Source organism: Myodes glareolus, chromosome 2 (assembly GCF_982192425.1).
Source record: "Myodes glareolus chromosome 2, mMyoGla1.1, whole genome shotgun sequence".
NCBI classification, from domain to species: Eukaryota; Metazoa; Chordata; class Mammalia; order Rodentia; family Cricetidae; genus Myodes; species Myodes glareolus.
The window spans coordinates 10,890,618-10,912,169 of record NC_142027.1 but is presented as its reverse complement, the minus strand read 5'-3'; the positions used below and the strand labels follow the sequence as shown (position 1 = coordinate 10,912,169).

Here is a 21,552-nt window from a genome sequence, read left to right as displayed (position 1 = left end):
TCTTACTACAGCCTCCTCTAAAGACAAATGCAATACCTACAAGAAGTACTCCTAAGATTAAACCATCCATTCTCTGTGCACTTTTTTTTCCCACATTTACTCTCATGATGAACTGGAGTCTCAGAGGTGATCTGAGCTTTTGGGGAAACTCCCATCTGGGTTCCAGGGTCACCATTTGTAACATCTGTAGGAGAACAGAATGTTGATTCACCATCTGGGGAAAGGCAAGACGGTTTTTTTTTCTTTTAATGTCATCTATGATGTGTGGGGACAACATAATTTATACAAAACTCCAGACCTAAATAGACTGCATTTAAAACACTGAAGCAGATGCTGCCAGAACACACATACACCTAATGCCTGGTTTGTTTTCTATCCTTTTTGGCAAGGTTGTTCCTAACCCACTAAAGCTATACACCTTATTTTTCTATACAACCAAAGGATCTCAGTGCTCAGGATAAAAGCAGGTTGTGCCTGAAAACAACAGGTTTCCCATGGTGCTATTTGAGTTTGTTCAAGTTCGTCTTAAAGGGTATGGGTCAAGCAGCCCCGCTCACTTTAGCACTTTGCATAAACCACAGGACTAGACTGAGTACAAGGATTCTGAGCAGGGTGGATTCAGAAGACCTTCTCAAACCGGATGCAAAGCTATCTGCCAGATATTCCTCCACGTAGACCAAGCAGGGCTGCTTGGCTTTCACTTGCTTCTCAAATGAATGTGACTGACACAAAGCTTGTCCTACATATAAACAAGGTGTGCAGGACATGGGAAGAGGGCACCCCAATGTTTGTTTCCTTCTGAAACCTCACCGCAAAAGCCTCAAATAGTAACACAGCATGTGTTCATTTGTTCCACAAAGTGTGTGCCTACCTGAAAGTGTAGCAACACACTTGGGTTACACTGAGATGGGGGAGGGTAAAGAAGACAGACATTGATATTCTTTATACTGGCCTAGTGTTGCCATTCTCAAAATCCTTCACATTCAAACTGTCGCCTACCTGTCTTCTGCCTGCTCCCACAGGAAATCCAAAAAAATGTTTAGAAAGGATAGTAACTGTGTGTGGCGGGGATTCTATTGCTTTCTCCTTGTTTCCTATTTGCAGCAAAAATATTGCAAGAAAAGTTTGTGTTGAGGAAGACGACCATGGTGCCCTTGCTTCCTGTGGCCGTCATCAAACACCCAGGCACAAACAACTTAAGAGGGAAAGGAGTTTCTTGGCTCACAGTTCCGGGTTACGGTCTCTGGTGGCTGATCTTGGTTGTCCAATTGACAGCATCTGGAATCAAGTAACCCAAGATCCTGGGCACTTCTATGACGAATTTTCTTAATCTGGGATGGATTTTCTTAATCAGCTTTTTTTGTTGGTTGGTTTTTTTGTTATTGTTGTTTTGTTTTTATTTTGTGTTGTTTGTTATCCCTTTTTTTCCTTTGAGACAGGGTTTCTCTGTATAACAGCCCTGGCCCTCCTGGAACTCGCTTTATAGACCAGGCTGTCTTTGAACTCAAGGTGCTGGGATTAAAGGCATGTGCCACCACCTCCCGGCCTTAATCAGATTATCTGAAGCATGGAGACTAACCCTAAATCTGGGTGGCACCTTCTCGTGCTGCCCAAATGAAAAAACATGGAAGAAGGAAGCTTTGCTTTTCGCAGGCTTGCCCCCGCTCTCACTGGCAAGCTCGTCTATCCTTTTGCTGCAGCCAGTATTACATCAAACTTCAGGATTGCAAAGTAGGCTGGAGCCCAGCAGCTCCCCGGAAACCCTCCAGGACTCCAGCGGCAGACTGGGAATGCTGAAACACCCAGCCTCCTGAACTGTACTACTGAAGTATTCTGGGCCTTTCCATCCTGAGACAGTCATTGTTGGACCACCAGGACCATGTCCTGTAAGACAGACTAACAAATCCCCTTTGCATCTCAACCATGTGTGTGATGCACACGCGTGCACGCATGTTCTTGCTACCAGTTCTGTACCTCTGGAGCGAAACTCCTCCCATTAAAACATGGTCCACCAGGCAGTGAACGCTAAAAGCACCACCTCACATCCACAGACAAGAGCAGCGTGAGAATCAGTGTGTGCATTCCTGTGCTCAGCTCACTTCCTTCACTCTTACACAATTCAGGACCCAAACCCAGGAGACCCAAAGTAGTGCTGGGTCTCCCCAGAAGAATACATGAATTAACACAATCAAGACAACCCCCATATAGATGATCCGCAGGCCAATCTGCCCTCGACAGCCCCTCATGGAACCCAGGTGACACTACATTGTGTCAGGTTGAAGATTAAAAACACCACAGCCACCAGGTGTGAGATCCGCTGCCTTCAAGGAGAACGCAATAACGCACGGGAGCGTGTGCAGCTACTTTCAATCAAGAATGGTGCGCTTCTGTGGAGGGCCGGACCACATTCTCCATTGCTTCAAGGAACAAAGGTAGAGATTGACCTCTGTGACCCCAAGGTGTGGCGGTACACGCCTTTAGTCCTGATGCCTGGGCGGCAGAGGCAGATTGACCTCTGTGACCTCAAGGCGTGGTAGTATACGCCTTTGGCCCCTATGCCTGGGAAGCAGAAACAGGCAGATCTCTGTGAGTTCAAGGTGATGTAGCACACGCCTTTAATCCCAGCGCACATGCTTGGTAACTCTCTACCGCTACATCCCTGCCTACTCCCGAGGCATCATCTGGGATAATGGGCAGTGGACCAATCCAAGAGTGACACGTCAGAAGCGAGGACTGTTTCTTTTATAAGGGCTGGGTTCGCCTCGTTCTGGGTCTCCGCCATGTAAGCTTATGCTCTCCCTCTCAAGACGCATAAAGCTTTACTGCAGAAGAATCCTAAGTGTCCCGCGTCGTTCTTGCGGGCGAGACGGTAGCGCGGGGCACGCTTCCACCGGGAAAGTCGATTAAAGCTGCAGCTTGCTGCTCTCCTCAGCCTTTGCTGGGCACAGTTAGCTCCCCCTGTGAAGCTAATGGAAACAGGAGCAAAGGTATTGAAAATAATTAAATTTTTTCCTGCCATAGGTTGTTACCATGAAGTTCTAATGGGCAACCAAGAACAACAGCAATAGCCTGTGTAATCTGGGAGTCTGCTGGCTGGTTTGTGTCACCCTAAAAAACACCAGAGTCAACCAGCAGTGGGGAGGGAGCCTCAGTTGAAAAAAATGCCTCCATGAGGTCAGTCAGGCTGTTGGCAAACCTGTAAGGCGTTTTCTTAATGAGTGATTGATGTGGGAGGGCCCATCGCATTGGGAGAAGTGAAACCCTGGGCTGGTGGTCCTGGCTTTTATAAGAAAGCAGGCTGAGCTATCCAAGAAGAGCAAGTCAGCAAGCAGCACCCTCCTCAGCCCCTGTATCAGCTCCTGGATCCAGGTTCCTAAAGTGTTTGAGTTCCTATTCTAACTCCTGTCAATGATGGACTACTAAGTGAAAGTCTACGCCAAATAAACTCTTTCCTCCCAAACTTGTTTTTGGTTATGGTGTTTCATCAGAGCAATAGTGACCCTAAATAGTGACCCCATGGAAATATTGATTTATATAAGTATGCAATAGAAAATGGTAGAAATATGTTTAATGACATCACAAAAACTGTTGGAAATTTTGTCCTCATCTCAAACTTAAATTTAACTGATTTTTAGACAACTCAAGCAATTTTAAAATTCTATTTATGCATGTATGTATGTATACATGCATCTTCTACCTATCTATCTATCTATCTATCTATCTATCTATCTATCTATCTATCTATCTATCTATCTGTTTATTTGTTGGGGACAAGATCTCAGTATGTCTCCCTGGCTGGCCTGATACTCTATGTAGACCAGGCTGCCCTCAAATTCACAGAGATTTGTTATATCTGTCTCCTGAGCCCTCCCTGGGATTAAAGGTGTGTGCAAATACCCTCAGCCCATGAGTGTGTGTGTGTGTGTGTGTGTGTGTGTGAGAGAGAGAGAGAGAGAGAGAGAGAGAGCGCTTGCACATGGGCTAGCCTCAAACTCATGATCCTCCTTGCCTCAGTAGTCACAGTGTTAGAGTATAGATGTGTGCCGCCATGCCTGATTTAGAAACTCTTTCCCCACTGGTGAAGAACTCCAGACTCAGGACAAGGGTGGAATTAAAAGGGAATAATTTAAAGAAAAAATATTCCATTCTGTCATTGAAAGTAGACTTCCAGAAGACGAATAGTTAGAAAGACCTGCCTGCACCCCAGGCCAATAAAAGCTGTGTATAAATTATCAACAGTTTAGTAGGCAGCTGAGTGAGAGACTTGACAGTGGAGACACGATGACTTCCCAGCAGCCCAGAACCAATATTCTGTCTCATACTTAACATTTCTATTTGAAAGTCTGATTTGCAAAAGCTGCCAATTCTATCATCGTAAATCCAACAAGATTTAATGCTTGGGAAATAAGATTTTGGAAGCTCAGAGACTAGAAGACTAAAGAATAAAAGAGTTCTGTACACAAATCTCTTTGACAATATTTTGCCTTTATCTTGACAAAGCTACTAAAAGATGAAGCCTGATTTCTCACTCAGAACACTCCCACAGGGTGTCCACAGTGCAGGACTGCCTCTGAGGTTTGGGATGCATCTCGTGCCCTAATGGTGTTCTACTCCGTGGCTTTGCAGCCTCACACAGCACACAAGTGGCTGCAGTATTTGTTTCTAGGGCTCTAAAGGAAAAAATAACCAGAAGGCAACATAAAGAAATGTCCCTTGTACAGAAGGAGTGATAGAAGATAATTACATGTTCAAAAGCTGCTCAACTGATTTACAAGTGTATATTAGGGTCCATGCTTTCGATTCCTAAATCCACGGATGTAGGCTGTGTTGTACAGTGATTCTGAGTTTTACATTCTGAGAGAATACCAAAGTTTTGAACAGTAGCTGTACCATCTTAATGTCTCACCAACAGTATACAAGGGTTCCAGCTTCCTTACTGAGGGCCTTTGGGGTCCAGTCCCAAGACTTCAGGATTCAGATTGGACACTACAGCAAGCGAAAGGAACTTTTCTTTTAGGGTATCTGAGGGGAAACAAACGAACTCTCTCGTTTGTGTGCTGTTTCAAACATGTCTGGTTTTTCTTCTGCCTCTATTCTAATTCTCCTGTCCTACTTCTAATTTCTCCTCTAGATTCAAATTTTCTAGCTTCTTCTCCTCTAGTCTTCAAATTTTCCACTTGGAGCGATAATAAAAATTACAAGAGTTATCTCCCATTGGTCAAAAGCACATTCCTAGGGTGAGTGATAGGGAGCCGAGCCATTTACCATGGTAACACAAGGGTTTCAAGGTTTCAGGATAAGACTGTGACCAGACAGGGTGGGGGTGGGGGACACAGTGTCCATCAACAAACCTTGAGATATAGTTCTACTGTTAGCAAACTGGAAGCGAAGAACTGGCATGCTTTTCTTAGGGTGCTTTGTGTAGCAACCTAGGTTAGACATCTGTGACTCTGACCTTGTGCATAGCTGTAAGGTTTTAAGCTTATGATTTATTTCCAAAATGCCTTTAGTCTAGTTTGAACTTACTGAAGTAAAAATGAGCTAATTGTGTGCAGTTAGTCTGATCAAAAGGAACAAAGCGGGATTTTAAGTGTCTACAGTTCTCATGGGACAAATAGATATAGCTATGAAGCATGTTCTACATATGTTCTATATATCAAAATTACATAGCTAAATGAAAAGTCATCTTCCTGACCACCCACATATATGTGTGTGTGCCCTTAATATTGAGATGTAATCATGAGATTACATATACACATCATAAGAGATTACACATTACAATGCAGGTATTGGGGAGTCACCATGCTGCCTTAGTGAACTGAGTAACAGTTTCCAGAGTCGATGATCCTGCAGGCCTTTCCTGGACAGGATTAACCTCATCAGAGTCATTCCTCTGGCGGGTTGACATCGGAATATCAATTGCTATATGCTGTATATTTCCACGGCCTCCAACACTGTCCCACCCTCTCATCAACACTTTTTACTTTCCAGTTTAAAAAAAATTACTTCCACACATCACACACACACACACACACACACACACAAGGCTGATGAGAAGATTTGGTAAAAATACTTGCAAGACAAGTCAGACAACAAGTTCATGAAGTCCCCAGAACCCGAGCAAATGTAGCAGAGACCTGACTGCACAAAGTCGCCCCCTGACCTCCACACACATGTGGGTCACTCACACAAATCATCTGTACCCATGCATGCAGTAAGAATAAAAGTCTAAAAATCTACTATGCAGCCAAGCATGGTAGTGTATGCCCTTAATCCCATAACCTGGGAAGTAGAGATGGAAGGATTTCTAGGAGTTCAAGGCCAGGCTGGTCCGTGCAGCCCTGCAGCCAGTTTCAAGCGAGCCAGAGCTACAGGCTGAGACACTGTCTGAAGGAGGGGGCGACAAGTGGGAATGAAAGCTCCAAGACTTAAATTTAACCAGCAGAGTTATAAGGTGAAGCAGCCTTTGAAAACAAACAAACAGAAAAACCACTGTAGCAATTATGCATAGTACCTCAGAGTGATTTTGACTGGCATTTTTCTAATGACTCATGACATAGATCATCTCTTCCATGTGCCTATTCAGCCTCCTGTATGTCCTCTGGAGAAATGTAAATCTAAGCCCATTGCCCATTTAGAGCTGGACTGTTCTCAGTCACTGGTTTGATCTTGAATCACTGCGTTCACAGCAGCTGGAGTTGGAAACAGGTAAAGAAAGCACAGTATGGACAACATTGGAAAATGTGACTCAGCCAAAGAACGATGGGTTTCTGAGCCACGCAGCAGTGTGGACCGGCGTGTTGCTAAGTGCAGTAAGCTGGAGAGGAAAAAGACTGACCCGGGAAAGCTAGCTTATCCAAAATAGGCAAACTCCAAACTGGGATGGAGGATGGATGGAGGTTAGCAGGGCCTGCGGCAGGCTGGATGAGATGGGAAATGCAGAGAGACGGTTTAATGAGAGGGTTTCTGCTTGGGAGGATGGGAATCCTGAAAACTGTGCTAATAACTGCAGTCACTCATTTGAAATGGCTTGTTTTATTTTGGACATATTTTAACACACACACACAAATAATTTAGCACACTTCTGTTTGCTTTAACTTTTAAGTAAAATTAGACAAAAATAAATTAGTTAAGTAAGTTTTAATGAGTGTCTTTTTCCATGATGGAAATGGCACTGAGGGTACATGGTACCAGGGGCTCTGGGTAACCCCAGATGTACAGTGGCTTCTACCTCACAGAGCCTCACCGGATACAGAAGGTCATAGTGACCTCAGAGGGCTGCTGCAGAGAAATAGGAAGTTATGAGGAACAAATGCAAGAGGAAGAACTGGTGGAGACAGCGTTCACCCAGAGTCCGTGGCCTGCACCCATGCCTAGAGAGCATTCAACAGGTGCCCGTGGCTGGCACCAGTGCCTAGAGACAATATTTAACAAGTGCCATGGCCAGCAACCATGCCTAAAGACAGGTCTACAAGTGTCTGTGGCTGGCACCCAGGCCTAGAGAGCATTCAACAGGTGCCCGTGGCTGGCACCAGTGCCTAGAGACAATATTTAACAAGTGCCATGGCCAGCAACCATGCCTAAAGACAGGTCTACAAGTGTCTGTGGCTGGCACCCAGGCCTAGAGACTGTTCAACAAGTGTCCGTGGCTGGCACCAGTGCCTAGAGACAATATTTAACAAGTGCCATGGCCAGCAACCATGCCTAAAGACAGGTCTACAAGTGTCTGTGGGGCACCCAGGCCTAGAGACTGTTCAACAAGTGCCCGTGGCTGGTACCTGTGCCTAGGAGACAGGACAGTGTTCAACATGTGCCTGTGGTCGGCACCTGCGCTTCCAGTAGACCCCGCACTCTGAAAGCACAATGTTTCCTGTTTTCTTCTGTGCTCTTAAAACATGCCAGTAGAAAAAAAAGTAAGCAAAAACTGTAAGAAACCACATTAACATAATTAATGATGGGAAAAATCAGCCCTCACTGATACTCCATAAAAAATAACTCAGGACCAGAAATGGTAAAGCAGGTACCATTATGTCACCACCTGAGTTTGGTCCCCAGCACCCACGGAAGAATACCAGCATCCACGCATGGGGCCACTGAGATCAACGGGAGCAAAAGGGCTGACTGCCCAAGAAGAGATCGCAGTACTCAAGTAGGAGACAAAGATTTCATACACTTTGCCATCCAAACAATAAAATAGACTTCTAGGCTATTTTCTTGATCTAATTACTTTTATTTAAAGAACATTCTCCCACCAACTATGGCCCCCCTCCCCAGTATAAAGAAATCGTGGTAAACAAGCAATACACCAACTTGACAATAATGCTCAAGAGCACAGTCCTGCCATGGAGTGCGCCTCAGGATTTACGCACGGGACCGCAACCTTAAAAGAACAAGCATTCACCTTGTGCCTGCGCTAACAGGTATGTGTCTACCTTTAAAGCCATGAAGGTGGAATCCGTACATGTATGGCATGGAGGCAGCATGAAAGAACCCTTTCCAATACTTCCTATTGCTTGTTTTGACACACAAATGTCAAGAAAGACAACGCTGGGTTGTAAAATCAATGGTACACTTGATACCAGCTGCTGGGAAGTTCTGTAAATGGAGCTAAAGATTTTCTGTTTAAAAAAATCAAAGATGCCCACTCCTTTGTGAACTGTGTACACACACTTCACACCCTGCCAAGTGTTTCTCCCCACTTGTCAGGCAGCAGCCCTTGATCTCAGCGAGAGGAGCCCCAGCCTCCCTCCCACGGGCCAGCAGCTGAATTTCCCACTGCTAATGGCAAGACCAGTCCACTTCCTCGTGCCTTTTGTTCTGCTTTGCTCTTCTGGTGGACAAAACCCCATGCCTCCTTTGTCGGAAAGCCATGGCCCTCTCCAGCTTGTTCTATTATCCCAATGTACAGGGGATGCATTCTGGAGGGAGAGCATTTGGGTACAAAGGAGCCCCAGGCTACTGACTAAAAATTACTTATTACCAGCTGGGCAGGCAGCTGACATTTCAAAGGCACTGCCTACCTAGCTGCATAGCAAACCAAAAGGATGGAAAAAAAATACGCCTCACCAGCCATCTGTATCGTCCCCGGTCCACACCATGCAGCGCCAGAACCACCACCACCCCCCCCCCCCCCCGCCCAGTGAGGCCATGAAGGAGACAGAAGAAGGGACGATGCTGCCGAGCTGGGTTGAGAATGCACTCCTGCGCCTCTCCACTAAGGCATCCCCACCAGGAAACACTTGCAGAGAATGTCTCATGCCAGATGAAAGGCAAGGTCGGGGTGCAAAACGCTTGTTACTCAGCTGGCCCCAGAGGCTGTCCCTCCAAGTTTTCTTGCAGCCGTGATGAAAGGGATTTCCCTGTACCCTTCCTTACCTTCCAGTCACGTGAGGCTTAATTAATATGCACTCAGGGTTTTAAGATCACTAGATGAAAAGGGGAGCAGATGTGAACGTTATTATTATTTTGTTCAAAGCAGACTGGTCCACTAACATCTGTGGACAAGCTTACCACATGCCACTTAAAACAGACAACAGGCTCAGATGCCAAAAAATTCAGGTTTGTGTTTCTGAAGGCATCCAAAGTCTGCCGTGTGTTTTCAGGCCCTGATTTCAGGCGCAGCTCCTGAGAGGTTAACCTTCTAGCCAGCTGCCTGAACCAGAAAGGGAAGTGTACACTGGGTAAGGATCAACAGTAAGGCTGGAGCTGGAAAGGGCAAGGCAGAGGGTGGAGAGGAAGACTCTCCAATTGGGAAGAACACTGGGCTGCAGAGAACTGTAAATTCTCTTCAACCATTTTTCACCTACCCTTGAACTCCTTACAGAATTTTTCAACTAACTCCCCCGCACATGATGAAAGCCCCTTTTCTTACCAACTATAAAGACAGAGATTTATGCCTAGAGAAGCTAAAATTTTATTAATACAGATCCGATGGCACCAGGGGGATCAGGCTGTGTAGGCAATAACAAAATTTAATCAGTGCTTCAAGGTACGGATGGCTAGGAGCAGTGGTCCAAATGAGGGTGTTTGGTCCACCCTTAACTCAGGAGCCTATTAACACCTGAATCAGATGAGAACTCCTCATGCCACAGTTCTCAAGAGGCTTCCACTACACCACACCCCTCTAATCCCTGTCCCCTTGACTTTCTCCCTTGATCTATCCAACCAAGCCTCAGGGATCCCCATGATAATTCCCCAGAATCACAGCCCCAGCTCTCTGTCCTCTGTTCCCAGAAAAGCTTGCTCCCTTACACTTAGGCATTCTTAGTAGAGTGTCACTACAAGGGAGCCCTTCCTATTTAACCCTTCTACTCGGAAGTCTTTGCTTCTCTGATCTCCATGGTGACTGTCACCTTCCAGGTGGCACATGCGCCAAAGACTCGCTGTCTTCCTCCAGAATGCCAGGTACAAGGGGGAAGGGAGATTCTTCTAGACCTAGAGACTGGTACCTCATAGCTATGAGGTTGCCAGAACAAAGACCATTCTTGTCCTATCTCTATTCTGCAGGAACAGAAACAATTCTTGATGTAGGAACTTATGCTACCTAGCAACCACTGTCCAAGCAGAGGGTCTCAGGGGACTTATGAATTAACATAGGTCAAGCAATAGACTCTTGACTGGATCCCCTGGGGAGAATTCAGGGGTGCATCTCCTCAGCTTGGGTTTCTATATTGTTGCTATGATCTAAAATTTTATTTTATAGATCATTTTAGGTTCATAGCAAAAGTATAGAGTTTTTTTTTATAGACTTCCTGTTCTATAAGAACAGACCCCTCCCCCTCCCCCCACTAGGGAAAGACATCTGTTGAAAGCCAATGAACCCACATGACACATCATTATTCCCGAAAACCCTACACTAACGTTACTCTGGAAGTGGCACATTCTCGAGGTTTGGACAGGACCCGTATCATGTATTTGCTGGACTACCCAATCTACCCAGTTTCCTACCTAGCCATCCCTCCCTGCTCCCCAGTTCCTAACAACTAAATCTAAGGCTCTTCCGGGCCTTTTCGTGGCCTGCTCACTTCTTTTTAGCACTGTGTAGCTACCATGTGAGGTAGGTACCCACCTACTGAAAGACATCTTGGTCGCCTCCAAGTTTGGGCAATTCTGAATAAAGCGGTCATGAGCCATGTGTGCAGGGTTTTGAACAGTGCTCTGTATGGGAAAGATGTACAGAAAGAGAAATGCAAAGAATGGTCTTACTGAGCCTAAGACAAAATGAGCTTCACACTCTCTAGAAAGCCACCTCTTTCTAAGAACACTTGACAAATTAAATCTGGCAATGAGTCTGGTTTTAGCTTTACACACAGATGAATCCATCTCTAACACGATGCTTTCTTCCCAAGTACCTCAAATATATTTATAATCCCTAAATGTGAAGTGAGATTCAGATACTGCCCTTTGTACCTATTAAATTAAATGCATCTGCAGAACAAAATGATTCATTTCCCTGCATGTGACCCTGAACACAAGACCGAACAGAGGGGATGTTGAAAGACTCAAGTGGCTATGCCACTTCAAACACACAACCAGATGGCCAGAATAGATTTCCAAACAAAGACCCCTGGAAGTCTCTGAAACTAGGTACAGAAAAAGGGAAGTAGGCATTTAGTCAACAAATTACATCTCAACAACTGCACACTAATGATTAAACAAGAGGCGGGAATCAGGCATGGGCAGCAGTTCAGCAGTAAAACATTTATCTAGCATCCATGAGGCCAGGAGTCCATCCAAACCAACACCAAAAGTGACAGATAGGTAGGCAGATGAACACACAGGCAGCTTGGATCACATGGGCCAAAACTGCGGGAAAAGTGAGCTTCATCAAAACAGACTGCAGGTCGCAGACTAAATTGTTCTCATGACCATTAGGGAAAGTTGATGAACAGGGGCTACATGAGGAATGGTGTAAGGGATAGTATCTGAGGACAGAATTATGTCATAAGAAATGATAGGCCAAGAGAAGTCATTTAATTTCCAAAGTAAAATTTCATTCTTAGGATGAAGGATCCTAAACTATCACTTGCCCAGGACTGTGAACCCCAGACACAGGAAGGAGTTTAATAATCCCAATACGAGGCAATAGAAGGCCTCGCTCCTAACTGTCCTGTCCCCTCGGGAAGGCGGACACCAGACAAGAGAATTCCCCAGCCTGTTTCCCACGACCCAGACATCCCTGTTTAGATGGCAGAGAGTGGTCAATGAATGAGTCGCATCTGTAGGAATAAGTGTCATTCACGTGACAGAAATAAGAGGCTGGTGATCTGGATTTTACCCCTGTTTCAATGCACTCTTCAGGAGAGGGGACCAGGGAACACCTGGGCCTGCCTTTGGCTAACTGCAAAGTCCCAATGACATTGTTAGCCTTGCATAACGTATCCAATTACTGAAGGAGAGCAAGTTACCCACTCTTGTGTTTCCCTCAGCTGGCAAGCGACTAAATAGTGTCTTTTCCCATTTGGGTAATTTCTCTCCTGATGAAAATTACTTCCAGATCCCGGGTTTTCCATGGTTTCCATTTTCAAGCTACATGAAGCCTCTTAGTCCTGGAGCAGAAGGGAAGGGAAGGGAAAGAACCCCTAATTTTAAACATCACACACACACACACACACACACACACACACAGAAATGTAAACTACAGCCACAGAAGCTGGGCCTGATGAATAAGGTCAAGAAAAGGCTGTGTTTTTTTACTTGTGAGCTCACTTGTAGGTCACACACAAGGTGAGCTATGCTGTTCTCAAATAGCAATTCTCCTGCCTCGACCTTCAACCACTGAGTGACTGGATCACAGGGATGAACCATAAGCCAACAGATCTGCTTCTTGGTTCCACCACGTTAGAAAAAACTCTGTAAAGGATAGGACTTTCATCCCTGGCCAACAAGGTAGTCAGAATCAGAAGCAGGAAGTGCCCAAGTAGAAAGAATGTGCATCTCTTGACTTTGCCTTTGTCCAATGAACACCTTCCCATATTTCACTAAATAAATACCAACCAGCAAATAAGAGTAAGCATTTTATCCAAATATAAGTAACTAAGAATATCGTTAAAACAAAAAGACAGGAACAAGATATGGGAAAGGAGGAGTAGCTGACCAGTGGTGGGAGAGGAAAGAGGAGGTGAAGATAATCAGAAACCATGGCAGAGCTGTATGAAATTGTCTAAGAACACAATTAATACAAAAGGAAGAATCACTTTGTCTTGAGTGATTTCTAGCAAAATCAATAGCAGCACTGGACCTACAGGGAAGAAAATGCTGAGAGCACTGCCAGGGAGCTGCACAATGAAACTCCCACACTTCCATCCTTAATAGTCTCACCAGGGACCTAAACAGAAAGCCCACCCACTGGACCTGCGTGTCCAACCACAGAAGAAGAGATGTTTGAGATGTGGTATCAACACGAATCATTTTGCTTTTCATTTATAAAGAAAAACAAAGTCTGGCAATAACCACATGAATCAAGTTAAGCCAGTCTCAGAGAGGTAAGTATGTGTTTCTTCCATTTATGGTTCCTAGATTTTATGCAGATATATAAAGTTATGTGCATATACATGACATAAAACTCCCTAAGAGAAAAAACAGGACTAACAGGGCAGGGCAGAATGAGAAAAGGCAGGGTAGGGGAGATGGAGCAGTGTGTGCAACGTAAGATACATACATGTATGAAAATGTCTTCATGTAACACGGTACCATGTATAATGAATATACACAATGGAAAACAAATTTAAAGTGCATTGGATTGGATCTTTTTAAGACTAAATGGCCTCTTAAGTACATGTGCACCCTAGATTACTGTAATCACTGAGAAAAAATAAAGCAGAAATAGTATACCAAAAGTCCATATAGGTTGCTTGTCCCGACTTGAAATAAATACAGGTACACTCCCCAATTTATGATGAAGCTACTTCCCAATTACACCTATCGCCTTAAGTCAAAAGCACATTTGCTACATCTGACCTACTGAGCATTACAGTTTAGCATTGCTGCACTCTGTGGACCCTTGAATTCTTCCCTGGTGACTGGGTAGATGACAGTGAGCGCTCTGTCATTCGTCAGTGCTGCCCAACATTGATACCAAAGACATGAGCTATGGATACTCCCAGACCATAGAAAGCCCCAAATTTGCAATTCCAAATGCGGTCTGAACTGTTGTAAAACTGACAACTCTAAGCCCAAGCACCCTACTTCTAGGGCCATGTGTACTGAAGATAAATGGGTTGTTCAACACACAGAGAAAGATGACAGCAGCCTTAGTAAATTCCCCCATCTTCAGCCCTCACAGTTCTCTGGCTAATGTCCTGACTCACCCCTCCTTCTCAGGGGCTCGCCCTCCTCCTCTCCTCACTGAATCTCCTGAGGGCACCTCCGGAGGCCATGCTCACAGCCATGTAACAAGTCGTTTGTTAAAATAATCAATGAACTCCCCAAATTTGCCCTCTTAGAAAAATTCCTATGAAGCATAGCAAATAGATGCCACGGGCCCTGAATACACAGCCATAATTTGACCCACTGGGACTTCTGCAAGCATATATCAATAGTTCTCAGCCCAAGGCTGAATCGCAGAAGCTTGCGATGGACTTGAGACTTCGTTCTTCCACCGTGGTTTGCAAGCGTCCGAAGGCAGCAGCCTCTGCTGTACCCTTCAAAGCTTAGATCCTGCAAAGCCATTTGATGCTCACCCGTTACCAACCCTCGCAGTTTCTTTCAGCATTCTGTTGTTTCACACCCTCCCTGTCTGGATTCTCCTCCTCATTATCATACTTCTATTTCTTTTTTTTTCACCAGAGCCTTTGGTCCTCATTACACAGACTGATGCAGTTTAATCAGCGGGAAACACACAGACAAGCGCGGCTCTGCTCTCCACTGACTGCCTGGGACTATAGGTGGCCTCCCCTGAGCCTAACCCAGGTTACAGGGAGAAATGTTTTTTTTCCCCCAACCCCAAAAGTAATGACAAGCAGCCCCTCTGCCACCCCCACTCCAGTTCATTCACTCCTGTAAGAAAATCAAACTCTGCAGAGCATCAATTAAGGCCTGTGCTCTGTGCTCTCTGGCTTGTTCCCAAGTTAAACACTTATGTAAATCCCATGCCACTGCTGTCTGGACTGAACACGGACCAGGACACCCAGCGTTTCTGGAGTTTTCCTTCTGTTTACCCACTGTCAAGTGGGTATTTCCCAGGCAGCCTGTCCTCCTCCTACAGAGACTGGCTGCAACCACTCTACCCCCACCTAGGCAACCAAATGTGACATCAAAGGAGCTCCGGAATGGCCATCTGTCCCTGCCACGCCAATGTTTATGCAATGTGGGCAGGAGAGGGACGAGCCAGGAGAAGAGTATCCCAAGTATCCAACCCAAAGCACCAACATCCTAAACCGTATATACCACCAACCGATACCACTCAAGACCAAGATGATCTCCTGCTCCTTGAAAAGACTAGAAACTAACAACATTTTCTGAGGGAATTCAAAGAGCCAGCTCAATCCACTTCACCTGTGGACAAACATCTAAAACTAAAGTGGGATTCCTAATTCTGCAGTTTATCAAATACCATCGTACCCACTCCCTGAGCCATACCTAGTCATGGTGTTTCAAGCAACACTGACTTTAACCAAATCTCAAAACACTAAAGACCTTGTCAGCATAGAAAAGACACAAAGGTTCCGATTTCTACAGTCAATGTGACATCACCATCAAAGGCGCCGATTATCTCTAGAGTTAATTTGACATCATCATCAAGGGCTGTTTTAGGCTCTGAATTCTACAGTCAATGTGACGTCATCAATGGCCCTGGTTCTCTCTAGGACTGAAGGTCAGTGCACATGGAGGCAGAAGTCAGATAAAGCGTGATGGTGAGTTCAGGCAAAGAGTCTCACACATGCCACAGGAAGGAAGTTGGGTCCCGCAGTCAGCCCCCTGTGCCCACCTCTCCACATCCACACCTCTACCCACCTGTAGACTGAAAACACTGGAGAAGAACAGTGTGCATCTGTACAACACAAGTACAGGTGTGTTTTTGTCATTATTCTCTAAGCAGTAATGTGTAACAACTGATGTCATAGCACATATATAGTGTTAGGCGTTATTAATATTGAGAAACGAGTTACAGCAAAACAAGATGATCCTTTTGCTTATTTGGTTAGGTTTTGGTCTTTCTTTTAAATTTGACAGGGGATGTTGCAAGGGCGGAGGGCAGATATTAGGAGATGAGGAGATAAGTGGGACCAATAGTTAATATATGTGTGTGTGTGTGTGTGTGTGTGTTTGTGTATACTCAAATGATTTAACAAACAACAAAAACAGAACAATACACACAGTGCCACAAGGGCTTGAACGTCTGCACATTTGAGACCCAAAGAGTCCCTACTCTGACTGAGAGTACTTAGTAGAATGCCAGGTACACAGTAGGTGCTCAATGCGTGTAAGTGTATTCATGTATTTAGAGATCAGGTCTCACTAAGTAGCCCTGGCTGGCCTGGAACCCACTATGTAGACCAGGCTGGCTTCATAGAGATCCGTTTGTTCTTGCCAGGATTAGATGTATGTGCCACCATGACCAGCACATCGTCTTTGCTGTTGCTTTCTGACATCCAGGCAAGCCATCTTTACACCACCTTACAAAGAGGGACACGCCCAGAAGGCAGAACATGGCCGGTATTTTGCTGAGAAACTGCTAAGGAATATGGCTGGCCACCAGATAAAACGCAACACACTGCATCCCAACTGACATCTTTGGAATCTTTCAAAAGGCGGAATGGAGTGAAAAGCTTGGCAAGTTTGTCTTCCCGTTTCCACGGAACACGCTTAGCCACAGGCCTGAGCACTGGAGCGACTGGATGGCTACTCATCACGTAAACCGGTTGCGGTTCCCTTGGGGTGGATGGCCGGGCCTAGCACTCAAAGCCAAGGGATGATGTATACATCGCCCAACTCAGCCGGAGCAGCTGCAGTGTGAAAACACACGGGCTCGGACAAGCACAGACTCCCTCCAGGTCCGCCCCTTGCTGCCTTTTAAATTGGCTCGTTCTCCTGGGTGCTTCCCCTCGGTTGAATAGCTTAGGAACAAACCTGACATTTCCCCGGATGTCTTTGCACCGACTTTAGGTGATCTCTAAAGAGTTCCTAGATCCTCGCTACATGGACAGAGCCCTAAAGATTTGTAAGGCACTTTTAGGAAGGAAGGTACTCAAGAGGAAGAGAGAACAAGCAACCCTGGGATCTGAGACTAGAAAGGTCGGAGGGGCCTAGAGTAAGAAGGCAGCAGAGCGGGGTGGACCCACCTTTGGGAGAGATAACTAATGACCGAGCAGGGAACTGGGGAAGAATGCTCCAGGGGGAAGCATGCTAGGACAGCATGCTCTGAGACATAGCTAGGGAGACTGATCCGAGAGCAGCCTCTCCTAAAGCACCCCAGTACCCCTTGCAAACACTCGTATCCACGCAGTGGACGGTTTGGACAAAAGGACAAGCAGCCCCACAGTAGAGGGGTCCCAGGAGCACCTCAGGAGACTGAACCATGGAGCTAGGGGACCAGGGTTTGCACCCAAGTTCTGCCATTTCCCAACTTTGCTGCTCTGGACAACTGACTTAAGACAGAGACAAGACAATTGCTGGTGGCTAGGTCAGGGAGGGAAGGAAGCCACAGGAAGTCACGACAAGGTGAAACTTTGGCACTGGCTTGGGACAGGAGCACCTTCCGAGTGGATAGCTCTTACAAAGGATGAAAAGAAGAATTGAAAATTGCTGGGTATTGATCAAAGGAGAGCCAAGTCTTCCCAGGGAAGCCCTCCCACAGAAAGAGACTAGCACTTGGTGGGAGAAATTTGCATGAAAGGGGACAGACCATTGGGGTGCACTACAGCACAGACACAGTTGTTGCTGACAGAGTCACCTCTACCTCTCACAACCCTATTAGATTCACATGGTGCGAGGTAAACACCCAAGAAGAAGCTTTCTCCAGCTGCTGTAGGGCTCGTCAGAGGGGCGTGGCCAGGGCTGGCTCTGGGTTCAGGCAGGGAGGAGCAGCAGGCAATACTGGAAGAACAGGTTACAGCAGGACCCACCAGCAGGACCAGGAAGCTGGAGGGAAATCTTAGAAGCTGCAGGGGTCGGTCAGGCCTCAGGAAGCAGCTGCCTTTGTGGTTCCATTTTGTTCAAAGTCAGCAGCCCCCAGTATCTTACCAAGACCTGCTTAGCATTAAAAAAAAAAAAAAAAAGAATGCACAGTGTAGCATCACCAAGGCTTCGGTGAGTTCGTGAGCAGCAGCAAACTTGGGAATAACTGCGACTCCATATTGCTCAAAAGCTTCGCTTAAAAAATATTATTTCATGTGTATGAGTTTTGTCTGCATGTATGAAAGCATACTACATCCGTACCAGGCATCTGTGAAGGCCAGAAGGCGGCACTGAATACCGTGGAATTAGAATTATGGATAGTTGTGAGCCGCCACATGGGTGCTGGGAATTGAGCCTGGGTCCTCTGGAAAAGCAGCAAGTGCTCTTAGCCACTGAGCCATGGCTGGGTCATCTTTTCCAAAGTGCCTTTTGGTGTTAATCATTCTCTCCCAATGAAATCCACGGGAACTACAGAAACCACTGTCCTCATTTGCAGAGCGAAAACCAGAAAAGCACATAGCCCTTTTTGTTGGACATCCAAAGAGGGAAGGAAGACGTTTTTTCAAAGCCTTTCTCTTCTACATGACTCAGAACACACAGGTTTAGCCCTAGATCCCTTCTGGTAAAGCTCCAGACTCGTCACACAATAAAATGAAGGTGTCTAGTGTGACCATATCGATGATCCTCCCGTGAAATGTCATGCTTTTCCCAAGCACATTTTGCAGGTAGAAGACTGAGCTTCTTTCATTTAACGGGATTCTACAGGCAACACACGCTGGGACACCAAGTTTCCTCCTGCGCCATCAAATCTGTTCTCTCTTCCCTTTCCTAGCTCCAGACAAGCAGGCGAAGGGAAAGTCAGGCACAAAGAGGTAGGGAGTCTACAAAACAACCTAACTGTGGCAAGAACCACAAAGCTTGCGCCCCTGAGAATCTGAAGCCTCTGATTCCACATGAGGAGACCGGCAGCCTCCTTCCCACCAAGACCAGTCACCAATACCACACTTTCCACTGTCCCAAAACAGAAGACTAAGGAGCAGTCTGAGATCATAAAGACTTACAGGTCTTAGAGGTCGAACGCTTATTCCCCAGCCTCAGGCAAACACCACACTTACCCCAGGCCAAAGGGAAGAGCCTTCATTAGGATCTCCAGAGGTGCCATCTGAAGGGGCTGCTCACTTCCTGAGAGAGGGACTGGAATTCAGAACATCATAGTCTCTGGAACTTGTGTGCCCTTCCTCTTTCTCTGTTTTGCTTTCAGGTCTAGAGAGATGGGTTTCAGTCCACAACGGTTCTACCTGTCAGAGCAGATAAAAAAAAAAACGGATTTAGGCTATTTTGCATGTATTTCACCAACACTCATAAAGGATGTTGTGTAACAGTTTGCTCCAAGATGAAAACATTCCATCCTGCAGGGAAGTTTCAGAAAGCCCCCGACACTGACCAGATTCACTAGAACCTTCCTGCCAGGCTAAGCTGTAAAAGCTGCCAAGAAGTCTGAGAGCAGGCAGCTGCCTGGAAAAGCAAGCCTTAAACCAGAGATACCTGGAAAGGATGCTCACTCTCCGACTGCTGAGCTAGCTGCAGGCTGTGCAGGGTGCTCCAGGTTCCCAGCTTTGTGAACTGTTACCCACACTGGGGTGGGCTCTGGCGATGCAGCTGTCTTGTGAGTCATTTCTGCTCCTGTAAGTAACCTCTCACCCATATTCCTGTAAGTGACCCCAGTAAAACTCCTGGTTCACCAAGCAGGACTTTGGCAGTATCTGCATTTTGTTCTGTCATCAGATCACTCTAAGAAGTAGGTGTGTGTGGTGAGTCTCCCCAGGAAAAGACACCAAGGTGACTGAATGAAACTCTACGATTAGGACAAAGTCTCACCAAGCCTCTCTAAGCCATTATGCCAGTAAAACTTCCCAAGAGTGGTGATATCTGTCCCCAGACTTTCACCAGATGAGCATCATGGTAACACTGCCTCGAAAGCACTCAAAGAGGGGCAAGACACTTGGGAGGACTCCACTTCCTGGTCTTCCCTCTGACATCTACTGGACTCAAATAACACACCAGCCTAACAAAGCAGACAGGCTGGACCAAGAGCAGCTGTCTGTCTTCCCTGACGAGAAGGCCACACCTGAAGCTTAGTAGTTACAATATATAAACCGGGGCCCCATCCTTGGGCACAGAAGAGATCGACTGTCGTTGTACCACAATGCAGATGAATGTTATTCCAGCTCGGCATCTCTCCCGTCCCCAAATCAAGCCTTATAATTCCAGATGCATAAAAACAAGCAAAACAAACCATCTATAACTCAGGACCCTTTCAGTTCCCACTCCCTCAGAAGATAAAATGGCTTGGGCTCGGGGGGGCCTCAAAACCCAATATTCCTTTCTAAAATCCAGGCAACCGCCCAGCCCTGAACTTTCATCTCCCCACCTCAGCTGTGAACCGGGTATGCTTTCCTGGTCTTGGTTACGTGTGGGGTTTTAAGATCATGTCACTTCTCTTCAAAAGGAAATGAGAGAAAAGGAGAGAGGAAGAGGAAGGTAGATGAGACGGACTGGAAGATTATAATAATCCCTGGAAGACAAGGCAAAAACTGAAAAGAGGAAATCCGCAGTCACTTTCTCAACAATTAACTAGGAAACTTAGATTACTACACAGGAAATTTAAAAGGAGTCCCTGGTGACCTCACTCACTGATAATGAAGAGGGAATAGATAGGGAGAAGATTTTTGTTTTTTTGTTTTTTTGTTTTTTTTATTTATTTATTTATTTATTTATTATGTATACAATATTCTGTCTGTGTGTATGTCTGCAGGCCAGAAGAGGGCACCAGACCTCGTTACAGATGGTTGTGAGCCACCATGTGGTTGCCGGGAATTGAACTCAGGACCTTTGGAAGAGCAGGCAATGCTCTTAACCACTGAGCCATCTCTCCAGCCCCCAAGATTTTTGTTTTATTTGATGACAATTCTATTTTATCCTATTTCACTGTTCTGACAGGCAGAGAGAGAAGTGTTGAACTTCAAAGTATGACATGAAGGACAGGGAATAGGAGACCCTCAATGAGCTACCATTCACAAAAAGCCTACTGTGTGCCCAGTCACATGAAAGGTATCGCACCTGGATCCTCTCAGTAAACCACACAACCACGACTCATTTGCATATTTATCTCATCACTGGAGGTATGGAAATTCAAAAGTAATTATCCTGAGACCTCGCCACTAACTGGCAAAGCAGGAGTCAAAGCCCTTAGATTGCCACACACTCAGAAAGGTTGGGCTAAACTTTAAAACACTGAGGCTCATGCATTAAATATGAACAGAAATGAAATGCTCCTCCCCGGTCATTACGACAATTTGTCTACTCTTGCACAAGGTAAATGTGGATTGCTGAGAGGTTTGATCGCTGCTACACTTCACATTAAATTACCTCAAA

The 21,552-nt window shown here is 45.8% G+C and overlaps 1 protein-coding gene across 3 annotated transcripts in view; it reads right to left on the bottom strand.

Annotated features, from left to right (window-relative positions):
- Tiam1 (TIAM Rac1 associated GEF 1) overlaps positions 1-21,552 on the bottom strand; it is a 358,095-nt gene that overhangs the window by 162,467 nt on the left and 174,076 nt on the right. For all 3 annotated transcript variants that reach the window (XM_087899384.1, XM_087899387.1, XM_087899385.1), the window contains one exon: positions 19,233-19,415. The gene's annotated coding sequence lies outside the window, so the exon portion shown is untranslated. The remainder of the gene's footprint in view (positions 1-19,232; positions 19,416-21,552) is intronic.